At 34.5% G+C, this 11,031-nt stretch overlaps 1 pseudogene; it reads right to left on the bottom strand.

Moving 5' to 3' along the window:
* Positions 1-1,892: 1,892 nt before the first annotated feature.
* LOC136228826 (putative ubiquitin-conjugating enzyme E2 38) lies at positions 1,893-9,849 on the bottom strand (annotated as a pseudogene).
* Positions 9,850-11,031: the final 1,182 nt, after the last annotated feature.

The raw sequence follows: 11,031 nt of genomic DNA, 5'->3' as shown, positions 1-11,031 counted from the left end.
TTATTATTTGTCTCTTTTTCCATCTTTCTCTTTCATTCCTCCATCTTTCCCTTTCTCTGTGAATCTTTTCTCTCTCTATCTTTCCCTTTCTCTCTCTAACTCCTCTCTTTCTTTCCTTTTTATTTGTAATAAGTTTTATTAGATTTGATGTAATGGATACTTTACTTCTCCTCCATTGGCAGATTGAACTTGGATCTTTATTTTATCCAGCAATGAATAACTCTTGAACTTCGAACTCAACTATTACCAAAGTAATGAAGAGAGAGAAAGAAATTTGAAGAGAGGGGTTAGAGAGAAAGAAATTTGAAAAGGGGGAGAAGATAAAAGTTAAAAGTTAATTTTTTTTTATAATTTGTGGGTCCTATTTTTACTAAAAATTTGAATAAAAAATGATAAGTTGGCAGATTTAACTAGTTTGACCGGCCATACACCAAAGAAACATAACTAAAGAAACATGATTATCGAAACGAATATACTTTATATACAAATTTACATAAGTTATAGTTAAGAATATACAAATTTACATAACTTTCAGACAAAGAAAGAGTATCATTATGCATTGAAAACTAAGAAAACCATGGGATACATGCGTGCGTGTCAACAAATATAACCTGGAGGAATCTTGATGTCACAGACATTAAGAAGAAAGGTGAATGCAATGGGAATGTTCATGTTGACACCAAAAATATTAGCTTTGATGGCGGTGCAAAGGCAAATAGCAGCCTCAAGATCAAAAAGCCCAAAGAGGATAGCGCAACAAGGTTTGGCTGGAGGGTCGCCTATGGTTATGCCAAGTGATGGACTCCACAGATGCACACAAACACCTAGTTTAAGGGCATCCCTTGGGCATCTTTCAATCGTCGTCGGCATTGCCTTTCCCATATGCTTTGGAGACTGAGACGGAGATGGAGATGTGTTCCGCATTGTTGTTGCCATTGCCATACGCGTTGGAGATGGAGCTGGAGATGGAGATCTGCCGTGATAAGCACTCACAAGTGGAAATAGCACAAGATTAATTAGTATGAGAAATAGAGCAAGATGGAGATCCGCCATTTCTCTTCAAACCCTAAATTTTTTCTCCAAACTAATTAATCTTAATCTTTGTCATTAATGATGATAGGGTTATTCCAAATCTATTGGCCTAATAGCTCGTGCTGAAAACATGTTTCTCAAAGGTATTATTTGTTTTTCTTTGATTTGCACCGTGGAAGCAAAGTATTCACTAATTCTTCTTAATTTGTTACGAAGAAAGAAACTTTTGAGATGGTGAGAGGAATAAAGTATGTGGAGTCACAATAATTTAGGAATACAGTACCTTAAGGCTCTTGAACTCTTTATGGTTTTAGCTATAATGATTATGAACTTTGCCGTAACATTCATTGATTATGAACTTAGTATTTATGCATACAAATAATCTAAAAGCTAAGAGAAGTTTACAAGAGAGAATTCCTAATACGACTCTACTTTTGATAATCATCAAGTTAATAGTATTCTACTTGGACACTACTTAGACACCACGCATAATGTGTGCATGGCTTGTCCCAATCCTTATCACCCTAATAGTAAGCTAATAGGGTACTCTTAGTCATGTACCAATCCTTATCACCCTCTCAAGTTGTACCGGGTCAGAAAGAACGGACAGCCACTACAAGAAAAGAGCCTATTAGCGACCAATTAAATTTTGAGCTTGAGCTTCTTGTTCGTGAGCTACTCACGAGTTTTGCTCGCAAATAACTCGTTAATTTTATTAACGGATTTCGCTTGTGAAACCTACAATATTAAACTAAAAGTTTACACAAAACTATGTTTTTTTAAATTCCATAAATACTATTTATTAAAAAAAAATGAACCAAACTTGCTCACAAGCTTGTTCATGAATATTATAATTTTGTTATATTTAAGGCCGGCTCGTTGATAGCCCCTCAAACTAACAATTAATCCAACATTTCTCTATTCAGATCAGATAATAACAATAAACCAGAGACAAAATTGGTAACTTCAATATACGGAAAGTAATATCCCAACATCAATGTAATATCCCAAAATTTGATTACTGGTAATTCTCCCACAATAACCCAATCTTATCTGTCTTAAACTCCTCGCAATCGATTGATCCGTATAATTTGAAGTTTAAAACAAGAAAGTTTATAAAATCTGTTAATGTTCCTCTGAGTGTATCGGAAGAGCTCATTTGATTTGCATCAATATCAGCTACTCCGTCAGTAACTGTGACAGAACCAACGGTAGCGCCACTCTCGTACGCTTTGCATGCTGTTAGAATGTCGCGTGCGCGGGTTTGGAAATAGCCTACGACAAAGTCCTCAAAATACTGCAAGGGAAACAACCCACAGTGATTAGTTTTGGAATGTACAACATTTCAGTATCTAGCAGTAATGTAATGCAATGCAAGTGCAAGCATGAAACAGAGCAGCAGGGGGTCATGGAGCCTTGGCTCGCGCTACACAGGGTGAAAGAATAAAAGTATATAGCACCAGCATAAATAAAAATATTTAAAATATAACAAATTGTAAAGTTTAAAATCAAAATGCAATAACATGAAACCATGTCAATATTCTTAATCAAAATGGTTCTTAAAGTTTGCAATCATGATCAATTTAGTTCAAATCGAAGTTTAGATATCAACTCAAACCCTCAAGTTGGCAAATTTTGACATATTGACCCTAACTGCCTAGGTTTGAGGGCCATTTTGACCCTTAATTTTGTCGCTATTAACAACTATGTAACCCATACCACTTCAAGATTTCTGCCGATTGAGAGCACACAATGAAATTTATCTTGGCTACTATTTTGAAATTTCTCTTCTCATGTGCTAATTCTTCTTTTTTTATCACGAAAGGAGATTGATTGAAGAAAAAATCATCTCCGCTAGGTCATCAACTTCAACAGTGACACCAAAAATCCACTCTGATTTAACAGTGTTATTAAAAATTTCTTTTTTTTTTTTTTTTTTTTTTTTTGCCTACAACGTAAACCACATTTACCATTTTCTCACGAAAAATTCCAACTCTCAAAGTATGAAAATGCAAAACCACGGCTGTTTTCTTTTACTTTCCCCAAAAATCTATTCTCAACGGAGACCACAGTTTCGGAATTGTGTCAACAAAAATGTCTATTGACACTTAAATGTACATCTCAAACATTTTAAGCAAAACACAAGCAATCAATGGATTTCAGTTCTAACATGTAAGGGCAATACCTAATGGTGTTGCTCATAAACAGAACAAAAGGCCTATGAGTGATTAGAGTTCCTGGAATAAGGCTTAGGCAGCCAATTTATTGCACGGTTTACAGAAACAACCCACTTGACACGATTATCATTTTATTGCATTTGTATCATATACAAATTAAGCATGTATAATATACAATCACATAATACAATTATGACATGACAGTCCGTTTTAACACCCCTAATGGAAAGCATATGTTTAACTTTTATAGCAAAGAATAAACATCCTAGCAAAGGCAAGTGAGAGAACAGAGAGGGTAACCCTCAAAATAAGAAAATAATACTGTTACGATGGAGATTTTACAGCAATCATACCTTAGGTGGCCTTCGAAGTGTGTATATCATCGTCTTCAACGACATGATAAAGGCACTCTCGTTGTACTCCCTGGATTCCGTGTCCCTCGCTGGATCTATTATATCTGTATCATTCCCAGGCTCATTGAAGAAGGGGTTTGCATTGAGAATGAGAGCTTGAATAGAAAGCAAAACTTGAAGCATGGTTGATATCCCGGGAATCCACCTCTCAGCGTGTTCTCCATCCCAGGTCCCCAAAAGGCTGAGGCAGACTTTCCCACATTCATACAAGTTCGGATTTAATCGAAGTCCACCCGAGTAGTAATATACCATCTAACAGCAGAATGTCACAATTAAACTCAAAAAGGATATGCATAATATTGCAAGCAACAGAATACTATGATATACTTACTGGGGGACGATCAGGATAGGTAGTGGGGAAAATGCAGTCGAAGAAAAAAAAGCCCATCATGGTAAGGAGTGCCAGCAGGTCCGATGATGACAGCCCTTAAAAGTTCCATCCTTGTTTCATAAACTCGAACAAATATTGTATCTAAGAAATTCAGAGAAGGAAGTTAAGCAATCTAACCAACTAATGGCTTGTGGAAACAAGCCAAAACGAAGTGCTTTCAACTTAAGCAGAAAGAGGGTTAAATGCACTGTTACTAAATTTTGATGGTTGTTTCAAAATGATCACGCAACTTCAAAAGCAAAAGGACGTGACTTTTATGACCGCTGATCGAAACAATAAGTGCTACCACCTAACTGATCGAAACGACACATCACTGCCACCTAGCTAACACGTGTCGTTTCGGCCAACCAGGTGGCAACAACGTGTCATGTAGGTGGTAGCCACTTGACGTTTTGATCAGCTGTGGTAGTTGACTATGCTGATGTAGCTGCCACGTCACTTTAACGGTATTTTTTTTTATTCTTGAAGTCGTCAGAGTGACTCTATTGAGACAAAATTCAAAGTTAAATAATTTTATTGAAACAAAATTGAAATTAAGTGACCATCTTGAAACAACCATGAAGATTCAGTCACCCATCAGAAAGATCACTCACTTTACTAATTTTCACGGAATGGTCACTAAGCTTTAAAACGTAACACAAAAGTTACTCAACTTTACATTTTCTAATATTATAACGACTAAACTTTAATTAACGCATCAAATAATTGTTAACGACCTTGAAATGGAAATGTTCAAGAATTAAAGTTGTTTAAAATGGCATTTACCATGAAACAACACTTTTTATTTTCCAAAATCATCATTTGTAGAGTTTTCTCTCTCTAAACATGCACTCTCTCACCTAAATGATCTCAAAACAAAAATTTTGAAGAATTAAAGTGGCTGAGAATATTATAAATTCTTGGAATTTTTTATTTTTAGGTCATCAACAGTTATTTTGAGACGTTGATTGAAATTTAGTGGCCATAATATTAGAAAATATAAATTTAAGTGGTTTTTAGGTTACTTTTTAAGTTAGCGGTCAAACCCTAAAAATAAGTTATGTCGCCATGGGTCTAATTTACCAAACAAAAAGAAAAAGTTCAGTTCACCTGGTAGGCCCGTCTTCAGCATTTTCCATTCCTCTTGAATTCTCTTCGCCCAGGTCAAAGGCAGCTAAAAGAGAGGAGAAATTTTAAGTTTTCGAGACATATAATTTCTGTGATTAGAGAACAGATAGATATAAATATATGCAAATCTTCAATTTACTCACCTGCTCTTTTGAGTAATCTTTACGATTAAAATGATGATCACAGAAATCCTCCACAGCGTCAAATTGTTTAAAGCTCTTATATTTGTGAATTATGCTATTTTCTTCGTTGTCTACAGTTACCGTTGAACTATCTGCAGCAGCAGCAACTGGACTTGTGTTGTCTACAGTTACCGTTGGATCAGGGATGCTTGAACTAAGGCCACAAACGATTTCCTTCCTTTCTGTTTCAGCAATATCTGATATGCTTCTCTTCCTTGCAGAGGGATCAGGAAGTGATGCCTCTACTACTCCAGTTGGAAGATCCACATTATCAAATTGAGATTGGATAGCAAAATAATCATCTTCATACTCTTCGTACATGTAGTCATCATTGCCATCATCACGAAGATCAGAACCCTTGAGATGATCCATGCTCTCTGCTGATCCTGCTAGACTAGAAGAAATCCCAATATCACAAGCCTGAGAAAAGACAAACAACGATCTCAATCAATAAATGGTCATCAAAGACAGAGAAACCGACTCGATATAGCATACAGTTGCTCTTGAGTTCCACGGCTAATAAACTTGTCCCAAAACGCCAACTTAACCTGAACTTAAATGTTCTATTGACCCTGGTCTAATACATCCTCAGCCCCTCAACTTGTCCCAAAAATGCAACTGACCTCTAAACTTCAAGACGTTACAACTAATCCCATCAACTTGTTTATTTGGACAAATAACCCTCAAATGCCATGTGGCAGCGCGTGATAGTAGGGGTTAGTTTTAATGTTTTGAAGTTCCAATCACACGTAGCCACGAGGAATTTGAGGGGTTATTTATTCCAAATAAGCAAGTTGAGTGTGTTAATTGCAACATTTTGAAGTTCAAAGGGTTAGTTGCAATTTTTGGACAACTTGCAATTGACCCTCTGAAAGATAGCTAATAGCACGCTAAACATTTTTTAAGTGTCCCCTAAACTTGCTTAAATTGTAAAAATTTCAACTTTTCCAAAATCACTCCTTACTCCGCCACATGAATTAATTGTTCACTTTAAACAAATATAATAGTCAATAGAACATTTTTAAAGTCTAAGGCTCAGTTGACGTTTTGAGTCAAGTTGAGAGGTGCAGGATGTAAGCCTGAAGAAAGACCAACAACGATCCCAATCAATAAATGATCATCAAACAAACAAAGAGAAATTAACTTGATATAACATACAATTCCGAGGCTTAATACATTCTGCCACTGAATTTGTTCCAAAACGCCAACTAACTCCTGAGTTATTAAAATGTTCTATTGATGCTTTTCCAATTGACTCTCTAAAGATACCTGTTAGCTCTCTGGACTTTTTTGAAGTGTCTATTAGTCTCCTAAACTTGCTTAAAATGTATACATTTGCACTTTTCTAAAACCTCTCATTACTCCGCCACATGGATTTTAGAAAATTAATTTTTCACTTTAAACAAGTATAGGGGTCAATAGAACATTTTTATAGTGGTTTTAGGAAGTTAACCTCTCACTTTAAACAAGTATAGGGGTCAATAGAACATTTTTTAAGTTGAGGGGTAAATTGGCGTTTTGGGATAGGTTGAGGGGGTCGCAGGATTTATTAAGCCAGAGTTCTAATGATATACCTTCATGGGATTTGGACACGCATCAGTGTAATCTACTTTGGATTTTCCCTTAGAACATGGATCAATTTTTTCATGACCAATCATAACTTCAGAATTATCTGAATCCCTTTCAACCTCCATTTCATCATTCGGAACTACCTATACAAGAAGAATAACCCTCAATATGAGAATTACATTTAATCACAAAAAAGGCCCTTGTAAAGAATTTCAAACTAGAAACAATTATATACCAGGGAATCAAATTCAATATAGATAGTTCAGAAAACAGGATAAAGAAGCAGCACATAATACAACCATGTCAACAGATTAGTAGGCAATTTACAGAAAATTAATTTAAATTACTAAACCTCGCCCTAGAGGGGTAGATGAGGTTGTGCAAGGAGCCCTTTCGCACATGGCCTCAAATCTATAAGGACCCCGAAATTTAAGGCGTACTTAGTCAAATATAGATATTAGCTTAAATTAAAAAAATAATAATAAAATATAATAAGATTTATTTACACTTTTTCACTGCATTGAGTGCATATATGATTTAGATATTCAACTATTCAAAATTCACAACCTTATTATTCATTCTCTTTTTATATTTTCTTAATACAAAATTATATTAAATATTAACGGTTTGATAAAAGTTTAGCAGAGGGTCCCGAAAAGTTTAAGACGGCCCCACTTGCAAATTCATTTGCAAGTGTGTCCTTGGGAAAGTTGACAATAATAATTCTTTCAATAGGTCTGATACAGAATTATTTATCAAAAAAAAAAGGTCTGATACAGAATTAGAATGGTCAACAGTCAACAGTACATTTCTGTTAGTCAACCCATACAGAATTTTGTGGTCAATGTTTATGCTGTGCTTTCTTATTAATCGGCATAGAATGCAAATTTTCTTTTCATAATCAGGAACATTTTTCATAAAACAAGAAGATTTAATATGTCAAACTATTTAAACTATCAAGTTTAAAGATTATTTTTAAACATTTTTATGATCATCTATAAACATTATGATTAGTTTTTAGTTTTGTTTTTTTCAAATAAAAGGTGAATACGGATTGGTTTAGTTAATTATTAATATTAGAGATTTATATTTAATTTTTTTTATATTAACCCCTACTTTTGTGGAGTTATTTAATAAAAACCCCTAAATTTTATCCCTAATTAATTAACTCTCAAACTTATCCCCACAGTATCACATAGTTAAAAGAAAAAAGAAAAAAGAAAAAAAGATATTAAAAGAAAAAAGAAAAAGGTGATACTTGTTTTGCTGTATTATGCACGTATACAGGCTTATCCATATTCCCGTGTATCCGTATTCCGGAGTATTCTTGGTAAGTCAATCTCTTAGAAGTATGTATGGGTGCTTCGTAGCGTGAGACCAATTCATTCTGCAACGACACTTTACATAACAAAATCCTACTTCAAGACAATCACTAGACAGGGGAAATGAAAGCAATGCAAAATCCAAAAACAGCATTATAAGTTCATACTCGAAAATTGACTATAAAATGCGCATCAAATTTAACTGCAAAAAACACATACTGCATCTTTAAATTCCAAAATTTAACCCTAGAAGCATTCTTTCTTGTTGTTGTTATTCTTTTCTTTTCTTTTTCAGAGCTGCGATCAAAATCGAAAATCAATACCTCATTCTGCTCCAATTTCTTGGAGATCGCCGCGTCATCGTCAACATTTAGATCCATCAAATCCAGTATTAATCCTCTGAAAGAACCAGAATCTTCAAGTCAGAAATCAAAAAATCAGAGTACGAACAGTCTACTATCAATTCGATGACTAAGCACCGCAATAATGCATCAGAAGATACAAATAAATAATAGAAAATGATAAAACAGAAGCCATTGATACCTGAAAATTCTCCGATTCTACGTTTCTTGATCCTAGAGAGAGAGAGAGAGAGAAGACTGTACAGAGTGAGAGGATGACTAAGTAGCGCAATAATACATCAGAAAATACAAATAAATAATCAAAGATGATAAAACAGAAGCCATTGATACCTGAAAGTTCTCCGATTCTAAGTTTCTTGATCCTAGAGAAAGAGAGAGAGGAGACTGTATATAAAGGGGGTGAAATTCGCGCCTTCTTAGTTATGTTTTGCTATCGCACGCAGGAATTAGTTATACGCGCAAATGGGTACGGAGTAAGCTCACTTGATAGTACGCGTGTCAGTATTCTATTCGACAACATAAATATAAGAGCTGACGTGGAGCTTGTGATAGTTAGAGCGGGCTTGGCTTGCGATGGAGTCGCGTGTAGTTGATTATAGCGTGTAGCGCACCTGACTTCGTAACGGATTCTGAAAATGGAACGACTGAAATGCCAAACGGGTTCTGTTATTTAGTTAGTTAAATGGGATAAGATGAAATGCCAAAATGGAATGACTGAAATGCCCCCAAACAGTGTATTGTTGACGGGCAATATTCAATGATACGGCTCATTTATTCCGTGCAAAGCAGTGTTAGCCGCGGCACTAGCGAGCCGGCACTGGTGGAAGCAGTCACACTTCGAGTATCACTCGTACGGGTATCTGAGTCGGGTCTGACAAAGGTCGAGTTCGAGTCAGATTCACTGGAGTTCGAGTCAGATTCACTGGATGTTGTATTGGGGATTGTTTTTGGGAAAAATGACCTATCTAACCAAGAAGCGATAATAATGTAAAGATCAATTGGATGATGATGTTCATAGAAAGACAGAGAATGATGATGTAAAGATTAGAAAAAGAGAAAGATGTTGTTGGATATATTTTGTGAATATGTCTATTTCAACCTTGACTCGTGTGAATTAGTGCGGGCGTGCCAGGGAAGTTAATTCTCAATTAGAGGTATTCATCAGTCGGTTTGGTCTGAAAACCGAACCGAACTGAAATAACCAAAAACCGAATAGCCTCAAAAATAAAAATCGAACCTAACCAAATAATAATAAATAACTGAACCGAACCGATCGAATTATTTCGGTGGGTTCGGTTCGGTTATTTGGTTTTCTTATATTAAAAAAATTCAAAAACAATTATTTTTATGTAAGGTTAATATTACACTATTAATGATGTTGTTGGGTATTTACTTATATATATAATAATTTTTCTTTTTCTTTTTCTTTTTGGATTGAAAGAAAAAAAAAAAAAAAACATAAAAATTTTATATAGAAATGAAACCAATTTTAATTCCAAATATGAATTATTGGTAGACAAACATTAAATAGACCAATAAAGATAATATAATCAGTTACATGTAATATGAATTAGTGTACAATTATACTAAATTGGTAGATAAACATTAAATAGACCAATAATATAATCAGTTACATGCAATCCAAAAACTATCATGCTTAACAAAGATTCTAATAATATAATTCTAAATCAAAGATAACTTAGAACAACAAATGACATACACTAATTATATAATAAATCTAATTTCTAATTATATTTAATTTATTTCGGTCTATTCGATTAATTCGGTAAATTTGATTTAAAAACCGAACCGAAATATTATAAAAAATAAAACCGAAACCGAACCTAATAGACCGAAACCCGAACCGAAATCCATCAGTTCGGTCGGTTATTTCAGTCCGGTTCGGTTTTTGAACACCCCTATTCTCAATTGATTTTAATGGTTGTGGGTTATGAAATGCGCGTTAAACTATACTTCTTGAAAACAAAACGATTGGACGAAGGATTCAATGATTGAAAAATAAAAACCTTTTTGGGTTCCTAGCTCCACTATAAAAAAACTTTACTAGGTGAGCTAATGGCACTACGAAAAAATTAAAATCAACACAAGGATTTGGAAGTTTTTTCCTTTTTTATTGATTTTTGCAAATATTATTGTGATGATAGTGATAAAAATTGGAAATGCAAGAAATTACATTTGACAAAGTAATTAATTGTAAAGATGAAATACTGACAAAAGGTGAAATTGGAAATAACAAACTTGGAATTGAATTTGACTTGGATTGATGATTCGTCGGCGTCTGGGAGTAAAAATTCGTCTTGTGATATGAATGACGGCTGCTATGATTGATTGACCGAAGAATTTGTACGAGATACGAACTAAAAGCTGGAATTTAGTTTGAAAAGTATTATGAGGTTTGGGGAAGATGACAATGGTAACTTGATGGGAAACTTGGATTTAAATAAATTGAAGGCTT

This window comes from Euphorbia lathyris, chromosome 5 (genome assembly GCF_963576675.1).
Source record: "Euphorbia lathyris chromosome 5, ddEupLath1.1, whole genome shotgun sequence".
Taxonomy (NCBI): Eukaryota; Viridiplantae; Streptophyta; class Magnoliopsida; order Malpighiales; family Euphorbiaceae; genus Euphorbia; species Euphorbia lathyris.
This window is presented reverse-complemented; position numbering and strand designations above follow the sequence as displayed.